At 40.1% G+C, this 14,615-nt stretch overlaps 1 protein-coding gene across 1 annotated transcript in view; it reads right to left on the bottom strand.

Annotated features, from left to right (window-relative positions):
* The window catches only part of ZDBF2 (zinc finger DBF-type containing 2), a 71,650-nt gene extending 57,310 nt beyond the window's left edge, over positions 1–14,340 (bottom strand). The window contains exon 1 of the mRNA XM_040357300.1: positions 14,251–14,340. The gene's annotated coding sequence lies outside the window, so the exon portion shown is untranslated. The remainder of the gene's footprint in view (positions 1–14,250) is intronic.
* Positions 14,341–14,615: the final 275 nt, after the last annotated feature.

Below are 14,615 nucleotides of genomic sequence, written 5' to 3'. Positions count from 1 at the left end.
TTATAACAGGAAGATTTCCCTTTCATATACTGTATACCATGTTGAACTGATACCTTTAAATATGCAATGAACACCATGTGCTTTTCTGTCGAGAGCCCTTCTGACATCAGAAGGAGGTGGCTCAAGAAGCTTCTGAAACCTATTATGTTGATTGGTTATAATGTAAATGTTTGAAATTTTCAATGAAATAGACAAGCAAATGGAAGTCCACAATAAACTAAACAGAGCAACAAATGATCATCTCAAAAGTCCTATTCCTAGCCAAAGTATTTTGGGGGCCAAGTATTCTCCCTTCTTCAGGGCTTGGGCTTAACGGATAAGTTAATCTTTAGGAGCCTGTTACATGTTACAGCCATATAAGGGTGTAACATGCTCCTATGCACCTACCTCCTGCTGCCAAAGTGCCCCACTCTGTGACAGCAAATGGGGGATCTTCTCCCTGCACCCTCTGTCACGTTTTTGAAAACAGCCCGCCCATGCATGTCTCCACCCACACAGCCGCATCTTTCATTCACAGATTCCTGTGAATGAAAATATTCACAAGTATCATCTGTCACCGTGGCAGACATACTTGTAGTATGAATGGGCTGCGAGTGCCCTGCTCAGCATGCTTGTAATTTATTCAGTCTTCCTCTAGCTTTGTAACAGAAAGCCTATACAAAGATATGGGTACAAAGCTAGAGGAAGACTATATAGGAGCCTGATATTAAAATCATGATCTTCTGATTGTGGATTCAATGCTCTCTTGGTTCCAGTACAAATAAATAAATGTAAATTTTCTTTACCTGAAAAAATATTTGCATTTATTATTAATATTATTATTATTTTTTTGAAAGGTGAACCTAGCCTTTAATGTCAAAGTTTCACATGGACTATGTAGAATCGCCTGAAGTACAATCTCTCTTAAAATAAATACCTGTGCCATCTTAACTGGCTTGTATCCAAGATTCTGGTAGAAGTTTGTTTGGAACAAAAATTGAAATAATATTCCAGTGGCATGGTGGACACTCAATTTGAGTCTCTAAATGTAATGAAAACTCAAACTGTGAGAAAATGGGCAGCAATTATGTGCCTGGCATGATTTTAGAAAAGTAGCAATTGTGTTCTCATTTCTGTGTGTTGCTTAGAAATACAATTCCTAATAATCATGGAGGACGTGGCACCTTTTTACATTATTAAGTATCCACTTGTTCACTACATGTGAGTATACTGTTCCCCTTTCCTTATTCATAGAAATACAATTCAGTCACAGTTACTAGGAGGCACCTCTTGCCATTTTCCAGCTGACATAAGAAAAATGGAACGGCAGAAAGAGTGAGTTGTAGATGCATGAGTTGGTTTATGCACACAACAGTATGCCCTGCAGAGCGTGACATGTGGACTTTTTTTTGCATGCATTAAGGTAAAAAACCTTCTGGGTGCAGCTCCCACCCCCAGCCCCCCACTTATAATTACCTGAGCCCCATCTCGACCCAGCGATGTGCATGAGAGCAACGGCTCTTTTGGATCTCTCTCTCCCCATTGGATCGCTCAGCAGTGAGCCAATGAGGAGAGAGCGGGGGCGAGGCTGAGCCATGCTCTGTGTGTGGATGGACAATGTCCATTTCCAGGAGCACGGCTAGGGATCGAGCAAGAGGCTTGCTATTGGGGGCACTCATTGGGGGGGGGGGAGCCAGGACCACCTACTGGGGACTCAAACAGAAGAGGATTGGGGCTGCTCTGTGCAAAACCATTGCACAGAGCAGGTAAGTATAACATGTTTGTAAAAAATTATAACCTTTACAATCAATTTAAGCTAAAACATCAGCTGGACAGCGAAGAATAAACTTGTTAAAGGGAGAGGTCAGCAATGGAAAAACTATAATAATTGTCTTGTGACTAGTGTACTTTGCAGCCTAAAGGGAATGGAAGAAAGGTGTGTGAGCTGTATTGTATTTTTACCCTGTAATGCCTTTGTGTCCGTGTGAATATCTTGCACCATTACTAATGGCACATTACAGCGGATAGATCCCTACAGTATTCAGAGGATCCTTCCTTCAGCTGCTAGGGGGCTATAGCTTGTTTTCAGTTGACTCTAGTTCATATGAGTACAATAGTAAAAGTATTCCTGGGGCTCTAAAAAGAAATAAAGCCAAAAAACGATTTGGGCATACTTTTACTCTTTTAAAGTGAACTTCATGTAAACCACTAACTACACATATATATATTGGGGGATATATGTATATATATATATATATATATATATATATATATATATATATATATATATAATGGGGGTATATATGCAGTAATCCCAAGTCTGGCTCAGGGTGGAAATCCAGTACCATTAGCGGTATCCCGGAGCCAGACTCGGGATCGCATCGCAGTATCCAGGCAGTGGTTACTTACCTTGTCCCCTGGATCCTGCAATGTCTCCCTGCTGTGTGAGCGAGCTGTGTCCTCCTCCGCTCGATTCACACTGTCCCCCGAGTGCCGCCAATCTCCGTTCCCTGCGACGTTACGATGCACGGGGGCGGAGATTGGCGCCAAATTCAAAAAAGTTAAAACACAATACACATACAGTATATTGTATAAAATAATTACACACCCCCTTTGTCCCTAGTGGTCTTTCCAGTGCCCTGCATGCACTTTTATATTATAAAAACTGTTCTTTCTGCCTGGAAACTGAAGATTGTCCATAGCAACCAAAAAGTGTCCGTTTATGTCAAAAGTGGTTTTAGAGCAGCTAGAAAACAGCGATAATAAATTAGAATCAGTAACATTGACCTTTTGTCTCAGTCAGTCGGCTAGTTTTTTCATAAGCGCTTGAATTGATTTTTTGTGGGTTTGGGCGCATATTGCCCACTTTAAATCTCTTTTCGTTTAATAAATTAGAATCACTTGCAGAATTGAGCGATAGCGATTTGTGGGGAAATTCATCATCAAACACTGAAAGTAATGACAGCGACAATTCTGCAACTGACCAATTTCAGTGTTTTTGATTTGATTACATTATTACATTATTATTATTATTATTATTATTATTATTATTATTATTATTATTATATTAATATTTGTTATAATTATTTATAGTTATTTATTATATTATAATTTATGATTTTGTGTTTCAAACTTCATCATACCTGTGATGTCTACTAGACTCTTGTTTGGACAGATTTAAGTGAGTTATTTCTCAGAATTGCAGGCCTACAATATAAAATGCCAAATTTCCGTGCAAAATAATGGTACCGCTTTCAGCACCTAAAATCTGACATAATCATACCGCCAGGGAGGTTAAAATGCATACACAAAGAGTGCATGCATGCACAAAGAGCACATACCTGCATGAAGTGTCTGCCTCAAGTTCAGTTTTAAATTAATATATGAGTCTGTATATTTTATGTTGCAAATCTGACTCCTTTTTTTTTATTGCATGTAATGAAAACCTAAGCCAATTCTAAAATCTGGTTAAAAAATAGATTTTTTTTTGTTCATTTATTTTTTTACCTAGCATAATCTATTATTACAGTTTAATTCCACTGAGGCAATCACCTTTCACTATTTAAATGCAATCACTCTCCAAAGCAGCATCTTTCTAAATATAAGCATATACCTAAATACCTAATGTTATGGGAGGAGGTGATTTTCAAGGTCAGCAAAATGTTTGCATCTTCAGCATCTTTATTGTGCTGTGCAAGCAAGTTTGTGTTTTGGGAGACACCACAGACAACAATGGTTATACCATAGTATGCTGCCAAAGATGAAACATTGTATAAGCTCTGAGCAGTGTGGCCGTGTAAATTACCCTCTTCTGTTATCTGAAGTGTGTGATTATATTTAGAAAGCTGATGCTCCAAGCTGTGGGGTGAATTTTAAGATTTTCTGTTGCCAGACCATTTATTTCAGCTAAATACTTCCCAAAAGATTATATGTGCATTTAACTTATTGTAGATATATTGTTTACCTGTAAGTCTCCTTTGACATCCAAAAGATTTGAGACTGCTGCTGAGCAGCACTATATTGGATGTGATGTCAGCAGCCCCACTTTCCCAGTAGCTACATAAATGGTTAATCAGGGAGATGAGGGGAGGAGCAGAGGAGCTAGGCTATCACAAACAGTAATTAGACACTCCCAGAAGAGGAGATGGCTATGATATGCAAAGAAGGAGGATGTGCTCTGGAACTGAAACGTTCAAAGGCACATTACAAGTGAATAAAAATGGACAAGCAAAAGCATTAGAAAGTAAGCATATGAAGAGTAAGTGCACCTTTAAAAACAAATAGGTAGATTCAGAAAGAGTTAGGCCGGCTTATCAGTAGATAAGCCGACCTAACTCTGAATCTACGCCACCGTATGTTTAAGCGTATGTTCAAACAGAGATACGCTTAAAAATATCTAAGATAGGACGGCTTGCGCCGTCCTATCTTAGATTGCAATTTTTCGGATGACCGCTAGGTGGCACTTCCATTGCGGCCGGCGTAGATTATGTAAATTAGTTTGTACGCCGATTCACGAACGTACGCCCGGCCGCCGCACTCGAATTACGTCGTTTCCGTAAGGCCTTAGGTGGCCTAAAGTTATTCCACCTATGAGGTGGAATAACAATGTTAAAGTATGGCCGCCTTTCCCGCCGCGAGGTTCGAATTTTTTACGTAAGTCGTCCGCGAATCGGGAGTTACGTCGTTTACGTTCACGTCAAAATCAATAGGCCCGTACGGCGTACTTAGCCGCAATGCGCACTGGGAAATGTAGGCGCCCGGCACATCCGCAGTAACAAAAAACGTCAAAAACGTGAGGTCAAGCCTCATTACCATACAACACGCCCCCCTCCAACCCATTTATATTAGGCGCCCTTATGCCCGCCGCGTTTACACTACGCCGCCCTAAGTAAGGAGGTAAGTGCCTTGATAATCATGTACTTGCCTCTCTTACTTAAGGCGGCGTAGTATAAACACGCTAGGCTACGCTGTCTTAAAATTGCACGGCCGTACCTGAATCTACCTAAAAGTGCATGTATGCTTTTTACCCCTTTCCCCTAAGCAAACCTAACCCTTCACAGATGCCTACATACCTAGATCCAGCGGCTGCAGTTTTACTGTTTGTTTACTATCATAGCTTTGCCTGCAAATTACAGCCCCATGAATTTTTATGGGGCTGTGTTCCAAGGCCATATAAGATCAAAGGTAGTTCCATAGACGTATAGACGTATAGAGAGCTGTAATGAGCATAAAATGCACAGTCAAGGCTTATGAAGCTTGATGTAAGCAAACAGCTAGGTAGGCATGCATTTGTGAAGGGAGATGGTGGGTTAAATTAAAAGAGAAGTATGGCAATTGAAAAAACAAACAATTATACTCACCTAGGTGGATGAAGCATTGGCCCCATGCTGCATTTGTCCCCCGTCGCCTCTAAGACCGAGAACTGAGTAATTAAAGACCACTAATCGCTCAGCTTGCGGTCCTCAGTGAGCAGAGGATGGTGTCAGTCACCAGCATAAGAATGTGCACAGGGTGTGCCAGATGTGCCTGGGCAGAGCAGGTGACCATTTTAGACCCCTGATATTTCATCCCAAAAAATTGTCAAAAAATAAAAATAATAAAAGAAATAAAATAATACAAAAGTAAAAACTACTGACACCATCCACATGCACACACACGCATATGTTTTTGAGTTTTGGGATGAACACCCTAATGTGTTAGGCTGCGGGTCGCCTGCTCTCTGTTCTGCCTCTCCAGTTCTCACTGGAGAGCTGGGCTGTGGGAGGGGAGGGGGACCAGCTAAGTGACATCAGCTGACTTTAGCCCACATTCCATTAAAAACGGGTCACAGGAGTACAGAACAAAGTGCAAGAGAAGAAGGGCCAAAAGAGCTTTGATGCTACTTCTCCTTTAAAACGGAGTTCCAGCCACAATTTCACTTTTTAAATATAAATACCCCTGTAATACACAAGCTTAATGTATTCTAGAAAAGTTGGCCTGTAAACTAAGGTTCGTTTTGTTAGGTTGTTACAGCATTTAGAGACTTTATAAAATAGAAATTGACTGGGGCCATCTTAAGTGTGGGCATCATGAAGCCAGACTGTATGACTTCCTGGATTTCAGCCTTGCAAATCTTGCACATGCTCAGTGCTGCACAAGCAGTGTCAGATCAGGTTTCAGCACCTGTGCTGTCCAAGTCACATGATTCTTTGAGACTGGGGAGTGCACAGACTCCTGGAAAGTTACACCCACTACATTCCCAGGAGTCTGTGCGGTGTAGGTTAGGAAGCATTAAGCACCTAGGTGCAGGAAGTGGGAAGATTAACTATTCTGCCTAGCAACAACACTTTGAAGGCATCTAAAAAAAAAAAAAAATTTCGTAAAGGATTGATGATTTTTTTTTAAAACTACTGATGTAATGTTATATTTATGGTGGAACTCCACTTTAAGTCAGGAAGCAAAAAGGCTAAATTCACTTTGTTTTAAAGTGCACTTGTTGTTTGAAATACTTAATTTTCTGTGTTTTAACTGCATTTTTTAGGTATCTCCTTAAAGTGGAGGTTTCATCAAAAAACAATTTTGCTTTAAACTGTAGATTACGACTAAAAAAGAAAAAAAAATAAGATTTTTTTTGTTTTACTCATCTGGAAATGCCTGTTGCTATGCGGTCCCACAAAATCTGCCTTTGAAACCACCTAGGATTCTGACATCATCTCCCTCTAATGCTCCTGGGAAATGTGTGTCATCATTTCCCAGGATGCAGTGCGCTGTCCAATTATCACTCCCCATCCAAGACTTCCAGAAAGTAAATGCCTGTAGGCTTCACAATGCCCACAAGCAAAATGACAACGGTGTAGATATAGTTTTATAAACTATCTTTTTTGAATATCTATGCAGATCGGCGGCGGATTGTAAAATAGTAAGTGACCAGATTTATATTATAAAAACGCAGGATGAAAGGACATACATTTAAAAAATGCTAATTGTGGTTGGAACTCCGCTTTAAAGTATATCTATAGCATTTTTTCTTTTAAGATTGTATTGCTGTCTGTGTCCCCTGTTCTTTTATTAAAACTACATTACTGTACATATCACACAAAAATGTTAGCCTTTTGGAGGTATATATATATATATATAGGAGAGAGAGAGATACACACACACACCAGTAGTCACAAAATACAAATGTTACAGTATCTGATAATTTAATTGTATGAGTAGTTACCACTCCTGTTGAAATAATGTGCTTGAGTTTGTTATAAGAACTCTTGGCTAACAGAAATACTTAAAAAGCCAAAAGACTGATACAGCTGCCATATCTAGGCACAAACAATAGGTTTTTATTTTCCAAAAAATAATTATCCACAAGCACAAAGTGAGAATTTTAAGTTCAATTCAATTAAAGTCAAGATACAAAGAGAGAAAACACACATTTGGTGCAGATTGTTTAACTTTTTATTTATTTTTCTTCACTCTGAATGTACAAATTATCGTGTACAAGAATCCAGGAGCATTTAAATACCATACAATTATAAAAGAATTATAGAAGAAGTCTGCAAAGATTAAGCAAAATTGTACCAATAATTGATGCTTTCACTTCTCACACCTATGTTCTGAAAAAAATGTAAGTATAGCCAAGTATAGAACTGCAAAAATGAATGTTATACTGAGAAACCCTATTTACCTATCAAACAATTAAACAATCTGGTATCAAAAGCTTCATGAATAACATAAAGGTATCAGGACAATTTAATAGATACGGTACTCACCTGCAGAGAGTTAAGCAAATAAAATAAATGTGATGGAAATGATAACACTGTCTGTGAATGTCCTCATTTGTCTAGGTCGTGGCATAGCTAGTAGTAGTAAGTCACATTCAACTTTACTTGTTCTATAATGGTGAAGGTGTTTTGATGCTTAAGCCCCGTACACAGGCTGAATATTAGGCAGTATCAGGCGGTTCAATAAAAATCGCCCGGCATTCGACCCCGTGCGTACGACAGCCAGTCTGACAGAAGTCAGCCGTATATCCGGCTTCTGTCGAAGGGGCATAACTGAAAAAGGTCTACCGATCAGCATCAGATTAGCGCTCTCAGCCACCGGCTTTTTCTGGCGAGGCGGGGGGGGGGCATTCCCCTGTCAGAACACAATAACTTAGCGGGGAGATTGCTTTACTAACATCGGATTTTTAGTACAGGATCATCTCCTCCTGATCTATCAGGTTTTTTTCAGCCCACTGGTTTGAACTGAAAAAAAAAATGGTTAGTATGTACTGGGCTTTAATTTAAGTAGTTTTTTTCCGTTTTAATGAGTGTCAGAAACATATCCAAGCATTCACAGCCACACAGGTAACTCAGTCCCCTTAATCAAGTCATTATGGAATGTGTTAAGATAGATGTTGAATGTCAAAGAACATGATGGGAAGCTAAATTAGCATTATAATATATGATATAATTAAAGGGTCACTAAAGGAAAACATTTTTTTTGCTGAAATGACTGTTTACAGGGTATAGAGACATACAAGTTAACTGATTCCTTTTAAATTATTATTATTAAAAATAGATTAAATTCAATCATATAATGTGCCTCTAGTTTCACTTTCGGTTTTAAACTGGTTTCATGTTTCTGTGAAGTAAAGAGACCCACAGAACAAAAACAAACAAATCCAGGGCAGTGTTTTGTTTTTAAAATGAATCTGATTGGTTCTGTTAAGTTTTAGACACACAGTAATGACAGCTTAGACCACCGTGAAAAGCTCCCAGTACTGTGGTTATAAGGAGCCAGACAAGCAGGAAGTGTGGAGATCACAGCAGAATTACAGCAACTTCAAAGCAAAAACGAACAATAAGGACATGAAACCAGTACTTCAGTAAGGTAAAGGAAGCTATTTAGCTAAAAAAAAAATTCCTTTAGTGACCCTTTAAATTGCCATGGTCTGGGACATACGTTAATTGTAGGGGTTAAATGGCTAAAGGTGTGAGTTGATTCCAAATCTCAGGGTAAAGTTGTTAAAACTGTATTATATATGGGTGACAAATGGTGTTGAAGACCCCTAACCATGCTTAAAGATACTTGTTCTGGTATGACATAGATGGCCTCGTTCACGCCTCTGGATAACCAGTTGTTCTGTCCAAAATATGCATCTTACTGTCCACAAACAATTGTTCTCTTTCCTTAAAGTGTAGGGGGGACTGAAAAAGTTTGTCCTCAATTGTTGGGCCATGATATTGTTAAGCAGTTGTTTTGTTTCCCCAAAGTAAAAGTCTTTACTTTCCTCTGCTACATATACTGGATTACTTTGCTTGAGTTTTGGGTGTTGGATATGCAAGCTTCTGTTTCAGTGCTTGGCTGGGCTTGTAAAACATAGGTATGTGTTGTATGTTTTTCTACATATGTAAATACTATATTGTGTGTCTTCTACCTTCTGTTGGACAGTCTTGTGTTTTAGCTTGAGCATGTGGTTGGTTTACCGAGAGCCGGTCTTGGTAGCCACACACCTTCAAAGTTCTGAAACGTCTGTTTTTGTCTTTAACCTTTGAGTTCGGTGTTACTAATTTAGGGCCTGATTCACAGCCGAGATACGACGGAGTATCTCAGATACTCCGTCGTATCTCTCAGAGTATCTATGTGACTGATTCATAGAATTAGTTACGCATAGATATCCCTTAGATCCGACAGGTGTAATTGTTTTACACTGTCGGATCTTAGGATGCAATACCGCGGCCGCCGCTGGGGGGAGTTTGCGTCGTAAACCAGCGTCGGGTATGCAAATTAGTAGTTACGGCGATCCACAACGGTTTTTCGCGTTCGCTACGTCGCTGCTAGTCTAGTTTCCCGTCTCAAAGTTAGTCGTCGTTTTAGGTGGCCTAACTTTACACAGCACACGTATGTGCTGTATAAAGTATGGCTGTCATTCCCGCGTCGAAATGTAAAAAAAATTTTGTCTTGCGTAAAACGTCCGGGAATACAAAAGTACGCTACGCACGTCGCACGTCGTCGCCATTCGAAAAAATTACGTCACATCGCGCAAAGCACGGCGGGAATTTCAAAACGGAGCATGCGCAGTAGGTCCGGCGCGGGAGCGCGCCTAATTTAAATGGCACACGCCCCTTTGAATTACGCGGGCTTACGCCGGAGGCTGCCAGCGTAAGTTTTCACGCAAGTGCTTGGTGAATCAGGCACTTGCGCTGAAAACTTGCGGCGGTGTAATGTATCTACGATATGTTATGCCGCCGCAATTCTACGTGAATCTGGCCCTTAGTGTGCAGGTTTCAGAGTTCTAATAATCTCTAGTGTTCCATGGATTGACAGAGTTACTCATGTAGCTATAAACACTTGGTAATGTTACTGACATTCAAAAAAACAGAAGACGGTGTAACATCAAACAAGTGCATTTGCAAGTGCTGCTGTCCGACTGTCAAATAATTAGCATTGCCAGCCACTGGACCCATATCATGTTATCCTCACCACTGGCAATAATGCATAATAACGCAGTCATTGGGAGAGAAGGGGATGTAGAAAAACAAATAATAGAACTTGCAGTCTACAGCAAAAAAGGTAAGTCAAACTAGAGCACCTAGAAAATAAATTTACATGCACACTATTGAGTCTTTGCTTGTTTCTCTTAAAGAGAACCAGCCATGACTAAACTTATACATGTAATATTTAGCCTTAATATAGTATACTGTAACTTTATGGTCTAAATTATCAATAATTAAACTTGCCTAAGCCTGGAATTCATGGCATTGTGGCAGGTTCTCGCGATAGCCCCTTCCCTTATACTTAGAAAGCCCTGTGTAAGCCCATGTAGGTTCATGTCTGTATTTGTAGATCCCCACCTCCCACATGACAGAGCTTGACCCTGTCAGTTGGTTGTGCAAGTACTGAGGTTACATGCTCACCCTTATCTAGAAGTACAGAGCAGTGGAATGGGAACATGGGTTGAATCAGACCCATGGGCTGTGGTGGGTGGGCCAAAAATGGTACAAGCCTTTTGCTATATAAAATACTGGCTACACCTGTTACTGCTCCAGGTCAGTCCACTGTTTAGCCACGGCAGCTTCTCCGGGCGCTTGTCAAGCTCGCAGGACATTCAAAGGCTTTGAAAGCACATACTGGCAAGATGCTGACATAAATGTTTATGGATGCTTCATTACAGTAAGATAGAACTCATGACCTTCAGATACATTTTACACTAAACAGCACTTAGTCATAGTCTAAGTCTTAGTCACTTTTAGTAATTAACTGGGGACCTACAACTGCTATCTCAATCTGCAGTGCTATCTTTGCCAAACTTATTATGATGATATAATTGCATTGCGTGATAACCTCATTGTACCAGTGAGGGTCCAAGCTACCTGAGGCATAAAGATCCCTGCAACAAGAACCAAGCTTCAATTACTAAGTCATTAATGGAGACTGCAGATTTGTGTTCCTGCTGTTTATACTCCCTCTGCATTCCTACAGCCTACTCTGGTGCTCTCAATTTCAGACAGATGTGAAATTTTAGCTGGTGTTCAGGTGATGACAAGAATTAAATATTTATCACTTTACAATGTATTCTTGATTAAAGGGAAGGCCATTAGTGCACTACAAGTGTGTTTAGTATGGAATCCTATGCAGGGATGTAGTGCATTTTAAAACATTGAGAGACGGGATTACATTGCTGGAATTTTGGAATTTATTTTTTTAAATAAAGGACTTGTCCAGTTGTGTCTGTGTTTTTTTTTACACTTTCTTTGTGAAATGGTAGGGGTACAATTTACCCCGTTACCAATTCACATGGGGGGGCCGGGATCTGGAGTTCCCCTTTGTTAAAGGTGGCTTCCAGATTCCGATATGCCCCCCGCACGCAGACCCCCACAACCAGCGGGCAAGGGTTGTGGGGATGAGGTCCTTGTCCCCATTAACATAGGGACATCCTCCCCATGTTGAGGGCATGTGGCCTGGTAAAGTTCAGGGGGGGGGTATAAGGGCTCAGATAAGGGTCTGGTATGGATGTTTGGGGGAAATCCACACTTTTTTTTTTTTGTGCGGGGTTCCCCTTAAAATCCATACCAGACCTGAAGGGTCCGGCATGGATTTTTGGATGGAACCCCACGCCATTTAAAAAAAAAATGGCGTAGGGTACCCCTTAAAATCCATACCAGACCTGAAGGGTCTGGTTTGGATTTTTGGGTGGAACCCCATGCAATAAAAAAAAAATGGCGTGGTGTTCCCCTTAATATCCTTACCAGACCTGAAGGGCCTGATATGGAATTTGAGGGGGGACACCCACGCTTTTTTTTTTTGGTTCAGTGCCGTTTTTTTCAATGACTTTGATCTGTATTGCCGGGACCAACAGTCATTATAGCCGCGAGTAGTTTTAACCCCCCTGGCGGTATTCCCGAGCGTGACTCTGGGTTGGTTTTTCATGTTACGATCGGTAACCCCGAGTCACGGTCGGGGTAGACATGCAGAGCCTGCAGCATGCGCTGGCTTACCTTCTCCTGGATCCAGCGATGTCACCACGCTGTGTGAGCGAGCGGGACCTCGCTCGATTCACACAGCGTCCTCCTGTGCCGCCGATCTCCGTTCCCTGCGACGTTACGACGCACGGGAGCGGAGATCGGCGCCAAATTCAAATAAGTAAACAAACACCATACATACAGTATACTGTAATCTTATAGATTACAGTACTGTATGTAAAAAAAACACACACCCCTTGTCCCTAGTGGTCTGCCCAGTGTCCTACATGTGATTTTATATAATAAAAACCTTTCTTTCTGCCTGAAAACTGTAGATTGTCCATAGCAACCAAAAGTGTCTTTTTATGTCAAAAATGGTTTTAGATCAGCTAGAAAACAGCGATAATAAATTATAATCACTTGCAGAATTGTGCGATAGCGATTTGCGGGGAAATTCGTCATAAAAAAAAAAAATAATGACAGCAACAATTCTGCAACTGAGAAAATTTCAGTGATTTTGATTTGATTACATTATTGAATAATTTTTATTTCAATGATATTATTACTTGCTATAATTATTTATAATTATTTATTATATTATAATTTAAAATTTTGTTTTTAAAAAAATGTCATACCCAGGATGCCTATTAGATTCTTGTTTGGTCAGATTTAAGTGAGTTATTCCTAAAAATCACAGGCCTACAGTATAAAACACCAAATTTCCTTGCAAATAATTGTACCGCTTTCAGCATGTTTTTTCATCCCGCCAGGGAGGTTAAATTACTTTTTTTCCTTTAGAAATGCGCTACTTTACAGGCATACTATACACATCCCCCAGGTACGAAATTTAAAGGAATATTTCACTTTTATTGTTTCACTTTAAACATTATTAAAATCACTGATCCTAAAAAAACTTCAGTTTTTAAAACTTTTTTTTGCATTGATACATGTCCCCTGGGGCAGGACCCAGGTCCTCAAACACTTTTTATGTCAATAACTTGCATATTAACCTTTAAAATTAACACTTTTGACTTCCCCCATAGACTTTTAAAGGGTGTTCCACGGCTTTTCGAATTTGCCACGAACATCCCAAATTGTTCGCTGTTCGCCGAGCAGACGAACAGCCAATGTTCGAGCCAAACTCATGTTCGACTCGAACATAAAGCTCGTCCCTACTGGTGAGGAACCCGCCCAGGTGAACATGGCGCTGGATCCTTAGACAGGTAAGTGTTCTTTTTTTTATTTGCAGCTTCTGACTTTTTAATTTGTAAGTTAAGAACTGTTTTAAAGAATTCCAAGGACTGTGTGTAAATACTGGACTATGTATGATGAATATTACAATAAAAGTCATATTTATAGAGAATGAATGGTTACAATGATCATACGGAACAGCAGAAAAAAAAGAAGAAAACAGGCATTTGTAAAACTGAAGCTCTATGAAAAAACGCCCAAAGTTTTTAACACGCCTAGGCCCTGGTAATCCAGCTCTGGCCCTGCCTACTAGAAGGGCATGCACATTAAAATGTGACAGAGAAGATCCCACACATTAAGATCTATTATTACTAATACATCACTGGACACACCATGCAAATATGGGAAAACAACTACAATACTATTAAAATACAAAATATATTAAAAACTATTTATTTGGGAGATAGTGTCCCTTTAACAAGCAAAGTCGTATGCATATATACTGCCAGCCAGGCTCTCTAGCTGGTTTGTATATACACATAACAAGACTACATACACACATGCTAGCTTACAGATCATAAGGAAAGCCAGGGCTGTTAGTAAACACAGGATTTGTGTTGGGCGTGGATGGTTAGTTCATGGTCCCACCATATCTCACCCTTAGTGATGGACAGAGCTGGGGTCCTGTTGAACCGAATTAGCAGGCCTCTCTTCTACTACTTTCCCATGTTCCATCCATGTCTTTCCGGGTTTCATCTGAGAACAGGGACCCCCAGCATCCCTTTAGTGTTGCACATTTCCACCCACTAGGTGGTGCTGCACATCTGGCAATCATTCGCTCACTTAAAGCGTATCTAACAAAATGGTTTTCATTGCAGTTTACCAATCCTTAAATTGCAGCTCCTTTAATTTTCTCTCTATTTAGTTTTTTTTTCCCTTAAGGTTCACCTAGTGATTTTACTAATAATACATCTCCTGTCTGACAACCTTCACTCTCTGTGCTGCTTCAGGACAACAGAAACA

Source organism: Rana temporaria, chromosome 6 (assembly GCF_905171775.1).
Source record: "Rana temporaria chromosome 6, aRanTem1.1, whole genome shotgun sequence".
In the NCBI taxonomy this organism is placed as follows: Eukaryota; Metazoa; Chordata; class Amphibia; order Anura; family Ranidae; genus Rana; species Rana temporaria.
Note: the sequence above shows the minus strand (reverse complement) of the source record. Positions and strands in the feature narration are given on the sequence as shown.